We start from the raw sequence: 15,647 nt of genomic DNA, 5'->3' as shown, positions 1-15,647 counted from the left end.
TTTCACAATCTTAATCCCAACATAAGTCTCTGAAGCTGTATAAAATCATCACATAGTAAGTAGAATGAATATGAAAACGCGTCATGGTACTGAAGGGGTTAAAATCAGGAAGCACCAGAGCGAAGAGAGAGACAAAGCTGGCACAATTCTGAGCGCCTTATTCATAAACGCTTCCCTTTCTCACTACGACAACTTTCCAAGACCACAGAGACAACTAGCCGGGTTTTCAAGACAGTTTCTCCTTTTTAATAAACTAGAAATGTTGTTAATCTATCACAACCATAAAAATACCCTTAAAAACATGAGTATCTTCAACTGGAGTCTTTAGAAAGCAGTGATGGTGAGAGAGCAAAGCGTTTCAGAATACGGGTCTAAGAAAACTCGACTGGAGATGTGTGCAGGACATTGGTAGGGGACGTTGCCTGGCCGGGGGAGTGGTCAGAAGCGGCTGTTTGCTGGTCAGTCTCCTCGCTTCATTAACACACAAAAACTACTCCACTTACAGACACGCACACCTTCCACCACCGCTACCCCCCACCACCACCACCGTCACTACACATACCCTCATCCAAGCACCATTACAACTCCATTACCGCATTGCCATTAACAACTTCATTATACAGTCACCTTCATCCCCACCACCACCACTACCACCACCACTACCACCACTGCCGCTGAAGATTAATATTGTAATACCACATAAGATGATGCAGCAACCTCTTATCAACACATCACAACAATTACACTTTGCCACACACACACACACACACACACACACACACACACACACACACATCGACTCCCCGCTTCATTTACCGGCAGTGTTTGCAGTAATCTCTTATCAAAGCACAGTATTAGGACAAGCAGGACGTGTTTTTTTTTCAGACTTCATCATCAATGCAGCGAGTTCTTGACGTCAGCCACACACGCACCGCCGCCCTATCCCGCCACCGCGCCTCTCTCATGGGCTTCTGGAGGGGCGGCTGTCGCGTGTCGCAGCGCCTCCGCCCCTCACCAATCCTATCAATTTACCAGGCGGTGTGGCAGAAGAGCTGAGACCATAGTGTGTACGAGAGAGAGAGAGAGAGAGAGAGAGAGAGAGAGAGAGAGAGAGAGGATAGATTGAGAAATTAGTAGAATTTATTACATAGCTGTGTGTGTGTGTGTGTGTGTGTGTGTGTGTGTGTGTGTGTGTGTGTGTGTGTGTGTGTGTTCGTCAAGGCTCTTCATCCCCACTTTCTGTCTTCGCCTCCGTCATGAGGTTCGGTGGTCTTCCCTGCTTCTTTCCTGCTGTCCTTTCTTCCTGGTCGTCATGGTGCGCCTTTCCTCCCTTATCGCCCTCCTCACCTCATCCCACAGCGACAGAATGGAAGTTAAAGAAGAGCGGGTTTGATAAGGAGACAAGCCAGACAGTCGGAAAAATAAACTCGTGCGAGGCTAGCAACGTGTGGCGCTCCGTGGCGGTGAAGGAAGGGCGCGAGGCAGCCGTCACCACCTGATGCTTTCTCACCCAGACTCAAGACACACAAGGAAATCCTGCTCAAAATAAAAAAAAAGTCTGGTTTTGAAAAAATAAACATCTTTTCTTTTGTTGCAGCGCGAGAATGTGGTCGTTTTTCCTCGGCGTTTTTCTCTGTTTTTGTTTTACGACCTTGATTACCTCGTGGGAGAAAAATGCATTTCTTTAAAACTCCGGAGCGTGAGAGTGAAGGTGTGAGGAGACACACATCAGGTGCAGGCTGACGGCAGGTGAAGGCCCTGCCACCGTCGTGTCCCTCAGACTCCCACAGTTACTGGCGCCCCACAAAACGCCGCTGCCTCAACCCAGCACGTGCATGACAGGCCTCTTCCACTGGTGAGTTGCCTTAAGGAATAACTGAGTGACTCAACATTCCGCGTTGCGAGTGTACGATGCAGATGAAGTGAGTTCCCGAGTGTATAGGAAAGGCTTCCTTACTCGGAGTAATGCTTCCCTGATGGGTGGGCTTTCTGATAGGAGATACCCAAAAAAATACCTCTTTAGTCCATAAATTCCGTGAAAACCCCACATTGTATATAGAAAAGAAAAAGACTTCGTGGTTTTGACTCTGCTGGTACTACGCAGCTATCGCCATCTCTGGGCACAAGGCTTCCTGCTGCCCCCATACTGTCCGCTCACAAGGTGCAAGGCGTGTGTGATCAGTGGTTTCCGTGAGAGACCAGATATAAGGCAAGTTTTGGTCACACACACACAATAGGCTGCTAGTTTCGACTGGGAGGAATCAGACACAACCCACGTATAGCACACGACAAGAAGGAAGAGAACAGATTGACCTCACATCCAAGGGCACGAGTTTCCTGCAGTCTTGTACAGTATTTGTACATCCCGGTGCATTTTATACGTACTGTATATAAAAAAGAAAGCTCAAAAGAGTGCTATTCTTCCTCATCAACACACTCCAGGCCGTTATCTCACAGTGGGCTGCAGGGAAATAAACGCGCATGACGACTGAGTGCTGAGGGCGAGTGCTGAGTGCGAGTGAGATGAGTAGTGAGTGTGAGTTGAGGCTGGACCCAACACACACCTTTCCCTCCCTCCTCTTAATGGAGCGATATAATCTGTGCAGGTAAAGCCTCACATCAAAGTGTTAAATCAGAGTGTACTTTGATCCACCGTGTCAAAAGCTTTACACACACACACACACACACTCTCTCTCTCTCTCTCTCTCTCTCTCTCTCTCTCTCTCTCTCTCTCTCTCTCTCTCTGATATGTGTTCCATCACCACATGTAGGTAATCTTCTAATCGATTCCTTGGATTGAGAAAATTGCGCTTTCTCGAACACCTGAGGGAAGTGTACGGCAATGGAGCAGCGTTGGAGCAGCGCGGGAGTGGCGGGGAGTGACTAGGAGTGACGGGGAGTGATGGAGAGCGATGGGGAGTGGGGGAAGATGAGCAAGGTGAGGAGAGGAAATGATGTGAGCCGTTGAGTAATAATGTATAATGCTCCACCACCACCACTACTACTACCACCACCACCTCTATTCTCTCAAGACATCACTACACGCACATCACTTCGAGACTTGTTGAACTTCGGTGAGTGTGGCGAGCTGGAGGTGAAATTAAACTAAACTGGGTCACTCTGCATTCCTTTCCCTGACAAGGCGAGGCGATGCAAGGCAGAATGTGACGACGCAGCAAATTTTTTTAGACCAAGTTTTCATATCAATTCTGGTTACCATTTGGCGATTTTATACAGCTTCAGAAACATATGTTGGAATTAGAATAGTAAAGACTGTGGGCATTATTCTTTTGACCTCCACACACCCTTCCTAATGGAAATAAAATCGTCTAATCATACCCAAAAATCAAGGTAAAAATGCATCTCATTATTAAAGGGGTGAAGTAGTTGGCTGCATTGTTGGAAAGGGTGGGGAGGGAATGGGGAGAGGGAATGGCAACACTGTGGAAGGAAAATATTAAGTATGGCATGGGAGTGGAAAAAAGAAAGAATTGAAAGACGAAAACGAATGAAAAGGGAATAAGAAACTAAAACAAAAGAGCGAGACGGAGAGGAAGAGGAGGAAGAAAATAAGAAGAAGAGGAGGAGGGATCAGTGAGAAGAGAGGGAGCAATAAAGTGTCAAAAAGAGAAAGAAGAGAAAGTGAACCAGGATAGAAGGATCAGAGAGGAAGAGGAGGTCGAGAAGGTGTCAAGATGAGGAAGAGAAAATGGAGAAGTCTGGAGGGATGAGGAAGGAGACAGAAAGAAGGAAAAAGACAGCAGGACGTCACTGATAAAGAAAGTACTCTAAAAAGGAGGACTCGTCAAGAGGGCAAGACAAGGAGCAAGCATCGTGTTATCCAAATTGAAGCATAAGTGTCTTGAAACGTCCCTCCTTCCTGTGTCCAGTGTCCACCTGATTCACCACTGCACCTGATGACCTCCGCAAGCATGACTCCTCCCTCACACAACGCCAAGGTCACCAGCAGCACCAAGAGTGTGTGTGTGTGTGTGTGTGTGTGTGTGTGTCTTCAGGGGCTTCCCAAAACGTGCTTTTCTATTGCAGTGAATCACGTCTCGACACTGTCTCACGTGTTTCCCCGCAAAGGTTTCTCTCTCTCTCTCTCTCTCTCTCTCTCTCTCTCTCTCTCTCTCTCCTGGTGTATGTTCGCGAGGGTGTTGTAGGTGGCAAAGTGATGCTGTGAGGGAGTGAAGAACACAAGTACATATCATTGTTTTGCCCTTTTCATGCCACGCTTTGCCTCAACTTTCCATTTCCTCGTTCGAGTTGTCCCCGTCCTTCCCGATGCTCAAGCCTGCCGCTCACATTCCTACTCCTTACTTTGTCCTTTCCTGTCTCCTCTGCAACCGCTCGTCCTTTCACTATCACCCGGTACCATTCTGCCATCCCACTCCATTCCCACGCCAGCCTGTCATCCGTCGAGGCATTCTGGCGGCAGCGGCACACACTTCCCTCAGATAAGTCATTCAGCTTCTTTTAACGTTGTTTTTTCCTCCGCGTCTCGCATCTTCCCTTCATTAGCATTTTCATTTTTCTTGTCTTTTCTTTTTTTCCATTTGTGGGCTGAGCTGCAAGTCTGAGTGCATGTCGCCCATCTCCTCTTCCATCTCCCACTTTCCTCCCTGCATCTCCCTCCTCACGCCTCAATTCCTAGACTCGTATTTTTTAAACTCTTTGCTCTCTTATCACTATTATTTTCCAAGGCTACAGAAATGACTACCCGGATTTTTGTGAGTGTTCTTCTCCTGTTAATAATGCAAAAATCTTCATATTCTGTCGCTGGAACCTTAAAAGAAACACTTCATACAACCTCTTCTATATTCAATACCCACTGTCTCTTCCTTCTCAGCTTCTCTCTTCCTTTCTCTCCTTTCCCTCGTCTCTCCCCCCGCCTCCCTCATCCCTACCTCATGAGCGTGCCACAAACTGCAGCTCCACACAACTTCTCCTGAGGACTTTTAAAACTATTGCGCCTGTTTGGCCAACTTCCTTGCCTGTCTTGTGAGGGTTTTGTTTGGCACACGACTGGGGTAGGTTAGTTTATGGCACTTATAAAGAAAAAAGGAGAAAAAGAAAGAAAAATAAATAGATAAAAAAAAAGAAAAGGGGAAAAAGAGAAGGGAGAGGAGGAGAAAGAGATTGAGGAGAAGGTGGAAAGAGAGAAATGGAAGAAGATAAGTAAAAATGAGGAAAAAGAAGAGGAAAAAAAAAAAAAAGCTTCCATTACTATTGTTATTATCACCAATATCACAACCATCACCACCACCACCACAACAACAACAACAACAACAACAACAACAATAATAATAATAATAATAATAATAATAATAATAATAATAATAATAATAATAATAATAATAAAAATGAATGAAAATGAGCAAAAAAATGGGAAAATAACTCATGATTTCTCCCCTCCCTTCCTTTTCCTCCTCTCACCCCCTCCTCTCTCCTCTCCCAGGCGTAAGTGAGACCAGGTGGTGTGGTGGCTACCTGGTCATTTAGTGAACACCTGTCGAGAGAGAGAGAGAGAGAGAGAGAGAGAGAGAGAGAGAGAGAGAGAGAGAGAGAGAGAGAGAGAGAGAGAGAGAGAGAGAGAGAGAGAGAGAGAGAGAGAGAGAGAGAGAGAGAGAGAGAGAGAGAGAGAGAGAGAGAGAGAGAGAGAGAGAGAGAGAGAGAGAGAGAGAGAGAGAGAGAGAGAGAGAGAGAGAGAGAGAGAGAGAGAGAGAGAGAGAGAGAGAGGAAAGAGAGCTTGAGAGGGAGAGAGAAAAGGGATGGAAAGGAGCAGGAGGAGGTTAGGAAAAGGAGGAGGAAGAGGAGAGGAGGAGGAGGAGGAGGAGGAGGAGGAGATCGAAGTCAATGCGTAATTTAATGGAAAAGAAAGTGAAATATGAATGATAATGAAAAGATAAAAGGAAGGAATAAGAGAAGATGAGAAAGAGTGACGAGGAAGGGAGAGAAAAATAGGAAATGGATGTGAAGAGAAAGAAAAGAGAAACAGAGAAGGAATCAGAAGGGAAGGAAGGGCAGGGAGAGGAAGAGGAGAAGAAGGAAAAGACAATGAAGGGAAAGGAAGGGAAGGGAAGGGAAGAGAAGAAGAAAAAAAGAGTGACAGGAAGGGGGAAGAAGAGGAGAGGAAGGAAAAGAGTGTGAAGGGAGTGAAGGGAAGGAAGAGAAAGAGGAGAAGGAAGAGAGAGTGAAAGGAAGGGAGGAGAAGGGAAGGTGAGGGAAGGGAGGGAAAAGGAAGGGGAGAGAAAAGAGAAGGAAAGTGAAAGGAAGTGAAGTGAAGGGAGGAAAAGGAAAAGGAAGGGAAGGGAAGGGAAGGGAAGGGAAGGGCGGTCGGCATTCAGTGTATTGGTTCGTGGGAAGGTTTGTGTTGGTGAAATATTGGTCATTACAACGTGACGGGAGACAGTAATTGAGAGTGCGGCGCCAACTGCTGGAGGAGGGATGGCTGATATCTCTCTCTCTCTCTCTCTCTCTCTCTCTCTCTCTCTCTCTCTCTCTCTCTTAACTCCTTCAGTACTGAGACACATTTTTACCTTGATCTTTTTTTTTTTTTTTTTGGTATGATTAGACGATTTTATTTGCATTAGGTATAGTCTGTGGAGATCAAATGATTAGTTGCCAAAGTCTTCACTATTCTAATCCCATCATATATTTCTGAAGCTGTGTAAAATCGCTGAATAGCAACCAGAATGAATATGAAAACGTGTCCAGGTACTGAAGAGATGAATGTAATAGTTTCTTTTTTTTATTATTATTATTTCTGTAATGGCAATGTCGTCTTGAACACTTAGGTATGCTTCCCTTCTCTGCGTGATGGACAGCAGGAGGGAGTGACCTTCACGCGAGACATCCACGAGTCATGTCGCAACACCCACACCACCACCACCACCACCACCACCACTGTCACCTTATCAACCAGCTCATCAAGGCGGCTTTACTACAGATTATGCTTATGGCGCTCACAAATTACTCAGATTTGGAATTGTTAATGGAATGGACTATTAAGCACCATAAAATCTGGCCACCGGCCAGCGCTGCCTTCAGCTCGTATTTTCAAACACCTCTGCTTTACCTCCACTAAGGCTTTATTTAAATTTACACGAGTTATTAAGGTATTTTTATGGTTCTAGAAGTAGAGTGACAAGATTTTTACATTATTAACTGAAGAAAAACTCTTGAAAACCCCGAAACTCATCTCTGTGGCCTTTAAAAATAGTCTTGGTGAGATAGCAAAACGTTTCTAAGTACCGCGAAGGATGGAGCGACACTCTTCTCGGGGTGGGGTGGTCACACTCTCCCTGCCAATATTGTGAAAATAAAAGAAGTAATCTAGATTCACTGACGCAGCGACGCTTAAAGATAATGAAATAGAAGACAAATAAAAGTTGCGATTAAATTAACCAAAAAACTGTGTTGAACAAGGGCTGGAATATAATTATCAGGCACAGGACTGAGTGCTGAGTGAGGCAGAGCTTGGGCGACAGGGAGCTGATGCAGGAGTTGCTTAAAATGACATGATGACGGGCTCAGCATTATCGAATACCGGCACCGAGTGGGCGTCCGTCGGCAGGGTCTGGCTGACTTCATTTCTTTCCGCTTCACGCCACCCTCCACCTCGTCCCTCAGCTCAGCCACGTGAAGGCCACAAAGATAATTAGTCTGGTTCTCAAGAGTATTTCTCCCTATATTAATGAAGAAATCTTGTTGATCTGTCTCTATAGCCATACAAGGATTGCCATATTATGAACTTCACTAACACCTGATTTAATAATGAAAAACATATAAATTAACCACTCTCTTTCGTTCATAGTGTCTTCCTTTGATTTATTATTGCTATTATTGTTATATACGACTGCATGTTCTTTTAATGTTTTTCGATTTAATGCTAGAATAACGACTCTATACCCTACATCTCCCGCTACATTTGGCAGCGCGTATAGGCCGTGAGGGTTGCCATCTCAGTGTCTTTGACAAGTGAATCTCCCTGGCTGCCCCGCCCCTGCTGGCCATGGTCAGGTTAGGTCACTCAGGGGTTGAGGTAGCACCAATCATCGCCAACCAGCAGTCAACACCCCGAGTAGTATAAGCGAAGTTGCTTCTACTATAGAGCATTTTGAACAAGTGTTTGAGAAAGCGGTCCGGTATCCCTAACAGCCACCACACTCACCTCCCTCTGTCCCTCAATCCCTCCCTCCCTCCCTCCCTCACTGGTGGTGGGTGGTGACGCCGTGATAAAGAAAGATAAACACCCTCGGGAAAGAGAGGGTGCCGTTTTCCTTTATTCTCCGTGCATTTCTTTGGGATCGAGTGCAATGCTAAAGATTTTGTTGTGTTCAGATGCACCGGGCAGAAACAGACTGATGACCACGTACAGATGTGAAGCTCAGGGTAACCTCCACAAAAACATACAGATCGGTGGTCTGACGTACAGACAACTGGACAGACAAAAACACTTAACACTGTAATGGTAAATCTATTTCATCCCTCTCTCTCTCTCTCTCTCTCTCTCTCTCTCTCTCTCTCTCTCTGATTACCTTTTTCATCATTATCACCATCGTCATCATTATATCAGTCGTCCATCACTGTCAGCATCATTACCAGTACCGCTACCATCAACATCATCACCATCATCATCAGTGCCATCACCACTCACAGCATTCATCACTAACACATTTGCAAGCTTTTTATCAATGCTATTTCGGTTCGGATAATCCTCTGATCTGGTTTCCGACTCTCTCTCTCTCTCTCTCTCTCTCTCTCTCTCTCTCTCTCTCTCTCTCTCTCTCTCTCTCTCTCTCCATTTTTTTTCTATTTATCTATTTACTTTTCTACATTTATGATTACAAGGCAGGATAAGATTCATATTATATTTGTCCTCACGTGTCTCCTGATGAGTGTATGCTTCTCTCTCTCTCTCTCTCTCTCTCTCTCTCTCTCTCTCTCTCTCTCTCTCTCTCCTTCAAACAGACAGCTACACTTACTCTCACCACCGTACCAAAGGAAGAGGAGGAGGAAGAGGAGCAAGAGGATAAAAGGAAGACGGCCAAGTGTAGGTTTGCTGGCGAAAACAACACCAATGAGAGAGAGAGAGAGAGAGAGAGAGAGAGAGAGAGACTAAAAACTATGTAGTGAAGCTTCATTGTTCTATCTTCAGTTCGAAATAAGCTTATCCCATTAGTACCGTGGCTGCCATCACACTGGACTTTAATTTCCTTCCCCTTCACCATCCTCATTGCTTGCTAACTCTACATTTACCCAGTGATGTTCTACCATGTTTTCTTTCAAGTAGTGCTGAACTGTGTCTAATTCCGGGGCTTTCTTGGCGAGGGTGACATTTGTGTTGGAGAAGCCGTAGTGTATTGTGCTGCCAGTAATCCGGAATCGCAAGCATATTTGTTTTCACTAGGTGGAGTGCAGGGCGGGAGTGTTTGGAGCTGCTGAGAGTGGTGGAGCGTGTTGTATAGGCTGCCTCTTCATACTTTGTAAATGATATGCCTATGACTAATGGTGTGTGTGTGTGTGTGTGTGTGTGTGTAATCTTGATACAGACCAGTTCCTCTCCTGGTATCTATTCTATCTATGTATGCATATGTACTCTTCCTTCCTTCACTCGTAGCCTCCTTCTCCTCTTCCTCCTCTTCCTCCTCCAAGAACATGAATAAAATATACTGCGAGTGTGGCATAGATTTTTAGTTTCCCTTGTAGCAAAAACGGATTAACACCAATAGGAGAACGTGGCGCAGCAGGTGTGTGCATGAATGTATGGGTGAGTAGGTAGATGGATGGATAGGGAACACGTAAACGGGTGGAGAGGAGTCGCTACGTATGAGCCAATACTAGAGGTAGAGCTGGCGGTGGGGGTGGTGGTGGTGGAGGAAGGTGCTAGTAATGGTACCCTGTCCTAGCTCACCACCAAGAAAACACCATTGAGGACGCGAAGACACTGATTGCTTCAAATGTGACCAGAGTCCGTGAAGGAAGCATTGGAAAAAATACACTAACACGTCGTATCTCAAAATGCAGATGTAGAGCAGAAGTATGTGTGGAACGTATCTCACAGGTGTGCATGACTCATCACACACACACACAGACACACACACACACACACACACACACACACACACACACACACACACACACACACACACACACACACACACACACACACACACACACACACACACACACACACACACACACACACACACACACACACACACACACACACACACACACATGCATGCATGTAGGGAGAAGGTGGGGGAGGGCAGGTGTTACGCTAAATAGTGAATTGAGTGGCCTGGAGGGGCGCTCGGTAATTGCAGCGAGGGGCGGGGCAAGGTTTAGAGGTAGGGGCTCAAAGACAGGAGCGTGGAGCGAGCGTACGGGCAGGGTGTAGGTGCAGGTCTAGATTGGTGGCAGAGAATGGTACTGTGGGAGCCAGGAAGGTTACAGACGCGAGCACTTGATTCCTTGCCAATCCTGACCATATAGCGTCTCAGTAGCAACACCTGATAGCCCCAAACCAGGTGAAGATTTCAGTTTTCCTTTGATTGGTTTAACCCCCTCCAAAACTATATTAGCCTTTTGGCTCATCCACTTGACCTTCCCCACCTGGTCCCTTCCCGTGATCAGAGCGTCACCACGTCATCTCCCTTTCCACCACCCTCCTGTCTGTGGAAAGGTAAGGCAACATACACACACACACACACACACACACACACACACACACACACACACACACACACACACACACACACACACAGCCACCCATCCACTCACACCCACATCCTTGGGCCGGGAGCGAAGTGTCGGTCTGGATATAGTAGGTGGGCATCCTCTTAATAACGAAAGACAAGGAACACACACACACACACACACACACACACACACACACACACACACACACACACACACACACACACACACACACACACACACACACATACACACACACAGCCACCTACCCACCCTCAAGCCGGGAGCGGGGTGTCGGTCTGAGTTCACTTGGGGGGCATCACTCTTGATGACGTCACACCTACAAGTTACGTAAATCATTTTGAAAATGGAAATTCCTAAAAAATGCAGCTGGAAAAGAACGCTATAAAATTCTGACTTGTTATCAGTTCAAACTAATTCCTAAAATATGAAAATATTGTCAGAATAAGGAATAATAAAAACATTAAAAAAATAGAATGTTGGAAATTCGACATACTTTAAAAATTCTAAAACCCACCGATTTCATTCAACGGAATCGCTAATGTTTGAAAACATTATATCTTTCATTTTGATAAACCAAAACCTGGCAACACGCCAAATTAGAAAATTAACATTTTGAAAATGACGGTTTTTACAAAAGTAACAGCTTCAAATCAGTTTTAAAGTTCTAACATACTTTTTTATTATAAACTTTTTTTTCTAAGAACAAACACTTCGCTACACCCTCAAATGAGAAAATATTGATAGCTGGGATGAAAATTTCCACATATTTTCAGTTTTTCATTGAAGTCATAAACACCCTCTAAATCACGCTACTTCATTCAACTCAAGCATGGAAGTCACTTAGACATAACGAACTATAATTAGAAAATCTTGAAAGGTACTTGTGACTCGAAATTAATTAACTAAGAGAAATGTGAATAATCGTGGAAGTCGGCAAGCTGGCAGAGAATTTCGGCGGGAGCTGGTTATGACGTCACAACATGGTGGCTCGTGACGTCACGTCCCGACGGTTCCTGCCCGCTCACGGTGAACTGGCCCGGCTGACCATTTTGCACGGCATGCATTTAGTTTAAGATTAATTTATCAGAATCAACACGAATATAATAATGCCATTATATACTTATATACATGATATACCAGTAAAAAGGTACACTCACATGTGTATGTATATTTATATGTCGACTTCCTACATAATGAAGCAGTTTTCCTACCTATATTTCAAACAGAAGTGACATCTGTCAGCCATTTTTTCATGGCAGTTGTCATTGGCTATAGCTGCCTCTGACGTAGCCTGATTGGCCTGCCTGTCTGCCATCTATATCACCTTCCCGTCCATCCCTCACTCCCTCTTCCTTTCTCCCATGTTTCTCATACTTTCATCACCTGCGTCTCTCTCTCTCTCTCTCTCTCTCTCTCTCTCTCTCTCTCTCTCTCTCTCTCTCTCTCTCTCTCTCTCTGCATATGCAGGATAGTATCACGTCCCGCCACTGTGCCTCCCAGGACAGCTGCATGCCAGGACAGTTTGTATTATAAAGCTACAAAACAAACAACGTTAAGAAGTTATTACAGGAAAAATTCATCCTTCATTTGGTGTAGGACTAAAAGGTGTTGCTACTGAAAAATTATACGGCCAAGATTGGCAACGAGTCAAATACTGCCGTCTGTACATGCAAAGCGCCTAAATTTTTACTGAGATAAACTTGTAGCATTTGCTTTTTCTCCTGACATTTACTGCAACATTTTGGTCTGAAGTGAGTAAAATGCAAACGGAAAGTAATTAACTTTTAAGCAGATAAAGAAAATATATCATCTGTAAAGTGTTCAACAGTTATTATAGTATTGAAAATGAACATCACAGTAATACAAGTAAGGTATTCTTATCCACTACAAACAAATACTCGCTCCCGTTTTTTCTCCCCATCCACAACCACATATAAGCACAAATGCCCTCACCCTTCCCCCAATGAAGGCCTCAGGAGACGGTCACCACAGACGTGCTAGAGTGGTCTGTCCTTCCAGCCGCTCGTGCCTGGGCCGGGCCGGTGCTGTGTGCAGTATGACTGGCGGTGTGTTGCGGCACAGGGCGGGTGAGGCAGGACGGCGTGGCGGCGCGTGGCGGCGAGAACATTAAAGAGAACCAGTGGAGTGAGTGAGACGGACAGCAGGGCAGCAGGGCGTGGCCTTGATCCTCAGGCAGGAAGCGTGGCGGAGAGGGATGACCACGCCGCCGCCCCCTCTCCCCTTGGCCCCCACCCTGCCATCCACCATGTCCACACTACAGTACACCACACCACATCACACCGTTCATGTCGTGCCATGTGTGTGTGTGTGTGTGTGTGTGTGTGTGTGTGTGTGTGTGTGTGTGTGTGTGTGTGTGTATCACCTGCTCTTCGTGAAGGTTGCAAGTATTATAGACTTATTTTTTGTGTGAGCTCTCTCTCTCTCTCTCTCTCTCTCTCTCTCTCTCTCTCTCTCTCTCTCTCTCTCTCACACACACACACACACACACACACACACACACACACACACACACACACACACACACACACACACACACACACACACACACACACACACACACACACACACACAGAGAGAGAGAGAGAGAGAGAGAGAGAGAGAGAGAGAGAGAGATAAGAAACACATACTTTAAATAATAGCGCAAACAAAGTCGGAAGAGGAGGAAGGACGACAAACACAGCTACAGAAAAGTTCATAGGTTACTGAACTAATGGGAAGGTGAGAGTCGCGAGGGAAATCTAGAAATGAGAGGAAGGTGGCGGGTACTGATGCGAGGCAGTGTGGGGCGAGGGAGGAAGACCGAGGGGAACAAACACAAGAAGACGAGAAAGATTACAAATTTCAGCTTGCAACTACTGAAGGCTCCTCGCCACCCACCCAGCGATAGGAAGAGGAAAACAATGTAAAAGAAACAGAGGAAGAACATACATCAGTAGACATGCTGGTATCATTAAGGCAGATCGTGAATATAACAGGACCAAGCACCGAGTCCTGTGGCAGGCCATTTTCTATACCAAGCCAACAAGACGCTCCATGGCACCACACTCTGTTACTATTCAGTGTCAATCCTTCCTGACCATAGCCACTGACAATGACTGTGCTTAGCTTATTGAGCAGTACTTTAACATATTGATGGAGGAGGAGGAGGAGGAGGAGGAGGAGGAAGAGGAGGATAAGAATTATTACCCGATTCCTGATAACTTCCTTTAAGATTGCACAACTTCAGCGTGACTTGAGATAAGATACAGAATCTCTAATAGTGAGATCACAGGACGTTCACCATCGTCCAACATTCAGAGGGCGAGGTTTGATGGCAACCTCTTTCTGAGGATCACTATCTTCCATATATGGATTACCTCCCATCAACAACATCCATATTGGTCCACCATATCGCAGATGAGATGTTCGTGTCCAGTGTTTGAAAGAGAGCACGAAAAGGAAAATCCTTGCCGCTTGAGTCAAAGTAAATGAGTGAGTGAGACCAGAAACGGACAAAACAATCTGCCGACTACGACAGACATACGAATTACACTGTCGATGAGGCTGACGTGAACAACTGAGGAGAGAGAAGGTCAGTGGGGATGTGCCGAGGCGCGAGCAGTGGAGCAGGAGGAGCGAGGACCGAGGAGCAGAAAGCCTCACTGACACACAGACACAGAAGCCAGGAAAGATGAAGGTCATGGGCAAATAAGTTGAAAAGTCAATGGGTCGAGCGCCTGTTATGTTCCGCTTCCATCTCGTCTTTCCTCTCCTGCCAGGAAGTTGTTTCATATCATGCACAGACAATGTTTTTCTTTGCTTTACGTACCTGAAGGTTGTGTGGGGTGGGGGTGTGCTGATCTGCAGGAACGAGTGGAGAGTGTTGCACGGCTGAGCGTGGGAAGCTCCTGGGGAGGTTGTCAGCTGATGATAAGAAAGCTTGGGTTCTTATTCCATGTCACAGTCTCGCGGATTCACTATGTCCGGTTCACTGGGTGTGGTCTTTCCTGTTGGTTGACACGAGCCCTCGTCAAGCACGCACGAGCTGCCACTGCTGGCACAACTGTCGCTCAACTTACTATAAGAATATTGCCATTCCCTTATGTGTAATCCAAGCAAAGTTTTGTTCCCTCTCTTTTGAGTACTTAAAATTAATCGAATGTTCATTTCCGTACTCGGCTCTGGGAACGTAGCTTTTGTCTCTAGCCTCATCGTTGATTGGGTAAAGAAGGCTCTCTCTCTCTCTCTCTCTCTCTCTCTCTCTCTCTCTCTCTCTCTCTCTCTCTCTCTCTCTCTCTCTTTATTGTGAATGTGCGAATCAGGGACAAAGTAAGTTCTCTAGACTGTGAACCTGAACAAATAGATATGATGATCTCCGATTGAAGCAAAAAAGAAGAAATGTACGTCGATGCTTTGACCGAGTGCTCATGACACTTTGTGCGTCTGCATCTTGTGCCACAGAGTTCCTGACAGAGGAGTAAGTGAACTGTGAGACAACGCACATGCCATAACCATTATATAATAAGTTGCGAGTGGAGTGTTTCGCGGCCAGGAACTCTCCTCACGGTGGTCCTCAGTGGCTCTGGAAGAAACGAACCCGTTTGGAAAGAAATAAACGCGTGCACAACTGCCGTGACTCAGTTCCTCTTCCGCCACGTTAATATGCACGGCAGCGATTGACAAACATTTATACATGAACCACGAGATTTGCGTACCGCATTTTCGTAAGTGACATCATACAATGATTCTTCAAAAACATTACAAATTCTAATTTATCAGTCGTTTTGTACTGAGAGGATTACAAGATGCGGTAGAGCAGCGTGAAGACGCCATGACGAGTGTCCGGAGTGAGCAGCCATCTAGAATGAAGGTAAACGTGGCTTAGGTTTGGAGAAAATTCAAACGTGCATGTCTCC

General features: G+C 45.7%; 1 protein-coding gene across 1 annotated transcript in view; it reads right to left on the bottom strand.

The window, feature by feature from the left end:
- The window catches only part of LOC123513030 (calbindin-32-like), a 383,307-nt gene that overhangs the window by 366,978 nt on the left and 682 nt on the right, over positions 1–15,647 (bottom strand). Inside the window, 1 exon segment of the mRNA XM_045269841.1 lies at positions 14,561–14,738. The gene's annotated coding sequence lies outside the window, so the exon portion shown is untranslated.

The sequence above is a fragment of the Portunus trituberculatus genome, chromosome 35, assembly GCF_017591435.1.
Source record: "Portunus trituberculatus isolate SZX2019 chromosome 35, ASM1759143v1, whole genome shotgun sequence".
In the NCBI taxonomy this organism is placed as follows: domain Eukaryota; kingdom Metazoa; phylum Arthropoda; class Malacostraca; order Decapoda; family Portunidae; genus Portunus; species Portunus trituberculatus.
The sequence above is the reverse complement of the archived record's forward strand: the minus strand, read 5'-3'. Positions and strand labels throughout refer to the sequence as shown.